The sequence below is a fragment of the Sciurus carolinensis genome, chromosome 6, assembly GCF_902686445.1.
Source record: "Sciurus carolinensis chromosome 6, mSciCar1.2, whole genome shotgun sequence".
Taxonomy (NCBI): Eukaryota; Metazoa; Chordata; class Mammalia; order Rodentia; family Sciuridae; genus Sciurus; species Sciurus carolinensis.
This window is the reverse complement of record NC_062218.1, coordinates 54,437,140-54,444,993: the sequence shown is the minus strand read 5'-3', so window position 1 is coordinate 54,444,993 and position 7,854 is coordinate 54,437,140. Positions and strand designations below refer to the sequence as shown.

Sequence of the window (7,854 nt, the reverse complement as noted above, 5' to 3'; positions counted from 1 at the left end):
CTTTAACAGTATGTTCACAGTGACCCAAGAACCACCAGTGTACACTCCTAAATGTTCCACCACCTCCCAACAGCGTCACCTGGGGACCAGGATTTTAACATGGGCTTATGGGAGACCCTTCCCCAACCCATCCTTCCCCAACCCATAGCAGATACCTGGTTGCTGCCTTAAAGCCCTGCCAGAAGGAAACACCCCGAAACTATGTCCAAAGCACAGCAGTAAGGAAGCATTCCAGGCCCAGCCTATATTATCTGGCCAAGACTGCCTTTCCCCGTGCCCACCTCCCTCCCTTCCTGTCTATAAGCCTTATTGAATAAGGCAGGTACCATTACAGGCTATGGCTTACAAGGTCATTGCTGCTGACTTTCCAAATAAAAATAAATGTGTCCACTGCAACCTGTTCTAAAATATTTCTTGAGACGTTTTGACTCAACCTCGTTGAAATTTATAGAATTATTTTATAGTCAGAGATGAATCTAAGGAAACTATCAAAAATGATTTAGAAAGATCATAACATGAGACACCCACAGATGGCTAATAATTATGCACCCTTTACATGATAGGAATTTGTCCAATGTTCCCTAGTGTGGGTAGGGGAAAGCTGATACTCTGAATAAAATCTATAGATTTATTTCTTTATGGTCAAAATAAGGCACTTAGTATATTATGTGTTCTAAACATAACATCAATTAATACTGGATTTGTCTACCATTTTGAAGTTTCTCTTTGAAACTGCTTTGAGTTGGTCCCACATAGTCACACAGGGTGCCATCGCTCACACCTGTTCTTTCTGACTTTTTTCACATTATCCACAAAGAAAATTATAATATTTGTACAGGACACTGAAGTAATCTGGGAGGGATGTGCATATATCTCTTTGGAACGTAGTATAAAAGAAACCTCATGACATTATTGTTGCTATTTTATATATAATCATGATTTTAAAAATAAAAATTAATACTGGGGAATGAGTTGGTCCAAATTATATTGTTACATAGTGTGCATGCATAAATATGTAACAATAAATTCACAACTATAATGTACCAATAAAAAATGGAAAATATTAGGGAAGATGTTAAATATTGAGTTTGAGTAAAACTTGCCCAATAATCTTTTTTTTACTGAGACTCTTGAGCTTATTTCCATGATAACAAACATAACTTTCTTCTATCAGATTTTAACACTGAAATGTCTACACAAAATTCCTGATCATGAGTTTTTAAAGATGGCTCTTCAAGATCTGTGAGAGTCACATCAATGAGAAATTTTGTTCATATAATTAGATATCATAAATTTTAAAACCATTTTATAGTCTTTGAAAATTCACAACAGTTAAAATTGAGTTTTAAAACCATCAAACCACTCTTCCTTTCTTTTCATTGGTCAATATACTATTGAATTGTTTTTAATAATGGGAACAGATTTCAAAATAATGGTAACATTCTGTCTTGAAGGGTATGTGTGTCATCCTTCAGAGCCAGTCAACTGCAAAACAGACAAAGCTTTTATGGTTTTGATGTGGTGTTTCTCTAAAGCTCACATGTGAGACAATGCAAAATGGTTCAGAGGAGAAATGATTGGGTTATAAGAGTCTTAATCCAGAATTAATCCCCTAATACGGATTAACTGAGTGGTAATTGAAGTAGTAGGGTGTGGCTGGAGGAGATGGGAATTGGGGCATGGCTTTGGAATATATATATTTGTATCTAGCAAGTGGAAACTCTCTGCTTCCTGATCTTTGTGGGAGCTGCTTCCCTCTGCCACATTCTTCTGTCACAATATTCAGCCTCATCTTGAGCCCCGAAGAATGGAACCTGCTGTCTATGGCTTAAGACCTCTGAAACTGTGAGCCCTCAAATAAACTTCTCCTCCTCTACAATTGTTCTGGTCAGATCCTTTAATCACAGCAGTGAAAAAGCTGACTAAAACAACATCACACATGTGCTAGGTTGATAATGGCCCACCAAACATGTCTATAGTCCCTGAAGCCCATGAGTATGTTTCTTCATGTGACAAAGGGGATCCTACAATGTGATTAAATTAAGGATCTTGAAATGGGGAGATGATCTTAATCAGTGGTGTGGACCCAACATAATCAAAAGGGTTCTTATAAGGAAAAAATAGTAGGCAGGAGAGTACAAGTCAGAGAGGGACACGTGAGAACAGAAACAGAGGGCAGAGTAAGAGGGAGATTTAAAGATGCTCTGCTGTTGGTTTTGCTGTGGGGAAAATGAGTCATGAGCTTACAAATGTGAATGTCCTCTAGGAGCTAAAAAAAGGAATGAGAATAGATTCCCCCCTAGAGTCTCTAGAAGGGATGAAACCAGGACCTAAACCTACATTTTGGTCCATGAAACCCATTTCAGAATACTGACCTCTAGAACTAAAGATAAGTCAGTGTTCTTTTCAGACACTAAATATGTGGTACCTTGTTAGAGCAGCAATAGAAAAAATAATATATATGTATAAGATATATATGCAAGTGTGCGTGTGTGTGTGTGTGTGTGTGTGTGTGTGTGTGTGTGTTTACACTGTTCGGTCAGGATCTGGAACTAGGCCCATGAGGGACCATATACAACTTCTGTTCCTGTCCTACCTCCAACCAACCACTGCTTAGATACTAAAACCACATTCTCCACCAGCTCCAAGGGACCCTGTCCACAGCAAGCAGCAGTGAGGTACTCTGCAGGGTGCTGCTTCAGCAGGTCCACAGGTGGTGGAGCATCCTGGCCTCACACAGCACTTTGACCTAGAGCCACAAGGACTGGATATTGCTCATCATACTTGCCACCCAAGGGGACAACAGGGTAGCCACGAGACCCTGCTACACAGAGAGGCCCTCCAAGGAGCCCTACTTGAGGCTGCTTAGGAGCTCCACCTCTGCAGGCCCTGCCCAAGCACCTTGAAGGTACTGTCTTGCAACACACGCGTGCCCATCTGCGACACTCCATGTCTGTGACACACTATGTGGAATCTCTGATTTCGATGGCCATCGTTACCAAGTCTGTTAGAGAGTAACACACTCTGATTTGCTCACTTCCACTTTCTCAGCTGAACTCGTTCTAGAGACTCCAGGCAACCATCAGCTGGCAAAGTCAGCGCCGCCGTCAGCATCTGCACGGTGAAGCTTGCCCCATAACAAAATAATCCAGAAATGCAAATAGAATATATCCGTATATTCTCATATCTCCACATAAGGGGACTGCTTATTTCATTAGTAGAGAAGTGGATTTATATAAGGAGCCCTGAGTTAATTGGTATATTTCCCACTTACGCTAGTAAAGTTTTAGTAGTACCTCTTATAGATGGTTGCCTTGGTATGAATAACCTTAATCTGGTTCTCATCCGTCTCTCTTCTTTCCTTTGAGAGAGAGGCAGAGATACACACACACACACTGAGAGACGGGGTGCGGGAAAAAGAGAGAGAGAGAGAATATTCATGTTTCTGGTGGGCAGTAATCAGTAAAGACATTCCGAAGTTTCCAAGGTCAGCCCAGGTCTTGTTATCCTCAGGGCTGATGCCTGGTCAGCATGAACTGGAACAGCTGTGCCCGCTGTGTGCATCTGTATCGGTTCACTGGGACTCTCTGACTGGTCGGTGCCTGCACCGCCAGTTGTTTAATAGTTTCACATAACCCCTACCGTACCATTTGCTTGAATATTTATTTGGCTGTGTGCTAACTAACACTGAAGAGCCAATTTTTCAAGGGCTCTGACATAAGCATTAAGAAAAAAAGAGATAACCAAAGAAAATCTGTTGTAGACTTGATTATATCTGCAAGAATATATTGACTACACCAAGTCGTATTCATAATTACCCCTTAAGGCAATGCTCAAAAGCCTTTAAACCTGTTTTTCCTTCAGACAATTTCTATACCCACTGACAGTCCTTTCCAGTCCTTCTACAACTTATCAAATTCAGTCCTCTGCCATATAGAAAATGACTGCTTTCTATGACTTCTTTTCCTCTTGAAAGATAAGGAAGGGAAAAAACAGTCTGTAAATAGGAGATTGTGGCCCTATCTCCTTTCTTGGTGGGTTGTTCTCAGAGCACTTCTGTTTGAAGAGTTCCAAATCCTGTTTGAACAATGTGTACAGGTTACACATTTTCAGCTGGGCTCAGGTATCAAATCCCTTACCTGTGGCAAGTGTGATAAACCTCCAGGCAACATCGGCAGGGATGAGCCTGGGCACATCACCCCCTCCCTGCATTTCTATGGTGCTGGATTGAGTCTGAGTCACCCTCAGGCCTTATGGTTGTAGTCTGGGCAACAGCAAACAATATCACTCCTGCTTGCAACACTCTCTTGAACATAAGACCCTTGAGTGTTCCAACTTGGTTTCCGTTTCATCCTGGGTTCCTTTCATCATGAGTTAGTGGTGACAGACCAACGTACAAGAAGGCTATTGAATTGACAATAAGAAACAGACCTCTCTCCAGCTTTTCCAGCTCCTGGGAGCCATATCAGCCCAATCCTAAAACTTCCACTCTGTCCTTACGGCAAGAATCCCTTTCCAACTGCCCCAGCTTAGCATATACATACCAGTGCCAAAAGGAGGAAAGAGGCACTCCACCTAGGCAGAGAAGATCGTTTTGTTTCTGAGAGTTGAGTAATGGACTGAAACTTTCTTGAAGATATCACTGGGGCAAAAATAATTCAAAATGAAGTTGGTGTGCAGAATGTGTTGCATTTTGTAAAAAATACATTTACTTTATCTTAATTTTCCTAAAGACCAATCAAGAGCTTAACATCTGAAGAAAGTCCACAGACAGGTTACTGATATATTGATCCTGGAACAATGCAGTGGGTAGGAACACTGACCCTGCAGGTCAAAAACCCATGTAGAATTTTTGATTCCCCCAAAACTAATAGCCTGTTGTTGACTAGAAGCCTTACCAAGAACATACAGTCAATTAACACATATTTTGTATGTTTTTGTATCACATACCATGAGAAATAAGCAAGAACCATGAGAGATCGTTTTACTGGAACTACAGTTTGCTGGACAGACATGCTTGCTTGGAGATGATTAGCATCACTCAGCATTTTAAGCTGATACTCACAACACTTGAGCTCACCATAGCAGCAACAGGAGATTGTGACAAAACTATTAGTACAGTATCATGATAGTTACTTTTAGGGAGTTTTTTTTTTTGTTTGTTTGTTTGTTTTTGTTTTTGTTTTGTTTTGTTTTGTTTTGTTTTTAGAAAAAGGATAAAGGAGTTTTATTGCTTTGAAAGAGAAACATAGGGGACTCCTGTCCCAGAGACTGTATTCTGCCCACTAGCAGAAATAGGGGGGCTTTTAAAGAGGTGATTCAAAGACTACATTCCAAGTGTTCTCTGTTGGATGCAGTTATGATTTAATATTACATCTTTGTTTACATTGCTCTTGACTGCAAATGGCATTTGTGTCTGAAGGTGTGCATATGTTTTGATAAATGTTATGTTTTTATAATGAATTTGCATATATTTTGTGGTGTTAAATGATAAAATAGACTATTGTCCACATATATCTTATACATTCATGACATACTGACTTTTTCTTAATTTTTAAAATATTTCCACACTACATGGATTGTTTGGAATTTTTCCAATTTGTCCTGAATCTCAAAAATCCACATATAACTGGACCCATGGGTTCAAACCATGTTGTTCAAGGACCAACTGTACTTCCGTGCCAGGGGCTGTGTTAACTTGCCTTCCCGGAACTTGCTTCCTAAGCTTCAGAGAAAGTAAGACACCAATGAGTGAATAAGTCTGCAGTTTTCAAATTTCTTCGTCTCTTGAAAGAAGAGAGTACAAAGGAGACAGTGAACAAATACTGTATCAAAGAGAAGGTGAGGCTGACTTGCTGCAAAGGAGGATAAACATCGCAGTCTAATGAAGAACCACCAATAAGAAGATACATGGAATGTTACAGAGCGGGGAGAGCGAGGAGGCTGCGTCTGACTCCTGCTCTCACAGCCATTGCCGTGCATTGAGCTCCTCAGAGACAGAGCCCGGGCAAGTGAGAGCCGGACGGGCACTGGGTGACTCTTTGCCTTGCTGAGGAAAAACCACTAAACATGGGCAAAGGAGATCCTAAGAAGACGAGAGGCAAAATGTCATCACGTGCATTCTTTGTGCAAACTCGCCAGGAGGAGCATAAGAAGCTGCACCCAGATGCTTCAGTCGCCTTCTCAGAGTTTTCTAAGATGTGCTCAGAGAGGTGGAAGACCATGTCTGCTAGAGAGAAAGGAAAATATGAAGACGTGGCAAAGGCGGACAAGGCCCGTTATGAAAGAGAAATGAAAACCGATATCCCTCCTAAAGGGGACACAAGAAGTTCAAGGATCCCTGTGCACCCAAGAGGCCTCCGTCGGCCTTCTTGTTCTGTTCTGAGTATCACCCAAAAATCAAAGGAGAACATCCTGGCCTATCCATTGGTGATGTTGCAAAGAAACTGGGAGAGATGTGGAATCAGACTGCTGCAGGTGACAAGCAGCCTTAGGAAAAGAAAGCTGCTAAGCTGAAGGAAAAATACGAAAAGGATGTTGCTGCCTACCAAGCTAAAGGAAAACCTGATGCAGCAAAAAAGGGAGTTGTCCAGGCTGAAAAAAGCAAGAAAAAGGAAGAGGAGGAAGATGAGGAGGATGAAGAGGATGAGGAGGAAGAGGAAGATGAAGAAGAAGAAGATGATGATGAATAAGTTAGGTTCTAGCGCAGTTTTTTTTTCTTGTCTATAAAGCATTTAACCCCCCTGTACACAACTCACTCCTTTTAAAGAAAAAAATTGAAATGTAAGACTGTGTATGATTGGTTTTCAAACTGTACAGTGTCTTTTTTTGTATAGTTAACACACTATTGAATGTGTCTTTAGATAGCCCCATCCTGGTGGTATTTTCAATAGCCACTAACCTTGCCTGGCACAGTATGGGAGTTGTAAATTGGCATGGAAATTTAAAGCAGGTTCTTGTTGGTGCACAGCACAAATTAGTTAAATATGGGGATGATAGTTTTTCATCTTCAGTTGTCTCTGATGCAGCTTATACAAAATAATTGTTGTTCTTCTGAAGGGCTGACAGATCTGACTCCATGAGAATGTTATAGGCCAGACTCTAAGGGAAATGACTAAACAGACTCCATTTTGCTCTGAGACTCCATGTTATGTAGGAAATAAGCTTCTCCCATGGGAACACCCGCCTCTGTGCCCATCATCAGTTACTTGGTGTGACATGTTTAATAATATACAATGTCAACTCCTATGTAGTAAAGAATTGCTCTCTTTTAATTCCTATTGCTCCTAAACTATGTACCATGTGAACAGTGATTGTGTGGATGTTAGCAACCATTCTTTAGTTTGTACCTAGGTAAGGGTCATTTTGACCCACTTCCCCCTCTGTCGATGATCTCATGATGTTAATGTGTAATTTCGAACCATAGCAACAGACACTTATGATTAATGTGATTTTTGGTATAAGAACCCCTACAACCCTGTGGTCGGGGCTGTTCTCCCAATAGCCATTTTTTGGGGCATTGTGTGAGACAGTCAGCCAGCCAGCTTAATAAAGACTCTCAAATTTGGACTTCTCAGTGGTGATCGGTCTGTTCTTAAGTTGCGCCCCACAACAGTTCTGCTAACTGAATACCACTCTGTAATTGAAAAAAAAAAAAAAAAAAAAAAAAGTTGCTGCTGTTTTGTTGACATTCTGAATGCTTCTAAGTAAACACAATTTTTTTTTTAATTAAAAAAAAAGATACATGGAATTGGCTGGAGGTCTAATTTAAGGTGAGCTAATACACACAGACAGAAGTTATAGGTATTCACCATTTTAGGAAAAGATCTATCCAACAAATAGTTACAAAGAGTC

General features: G+C 40.7%; 1 pseudogene; it reads left to right on the top strand.

Annotated features, from left to right (window-relative positions):
- The first annotated feature begins 6,069 nt into the window (after positions 1-6,069).
- Positions 6,070-6,692, top strand: LOC124987379 (high mobility group protein B1-like; annotated as a pseudogene).
- Positions 6,693-7,854: the final 1,162 nt, after the last annotated feature.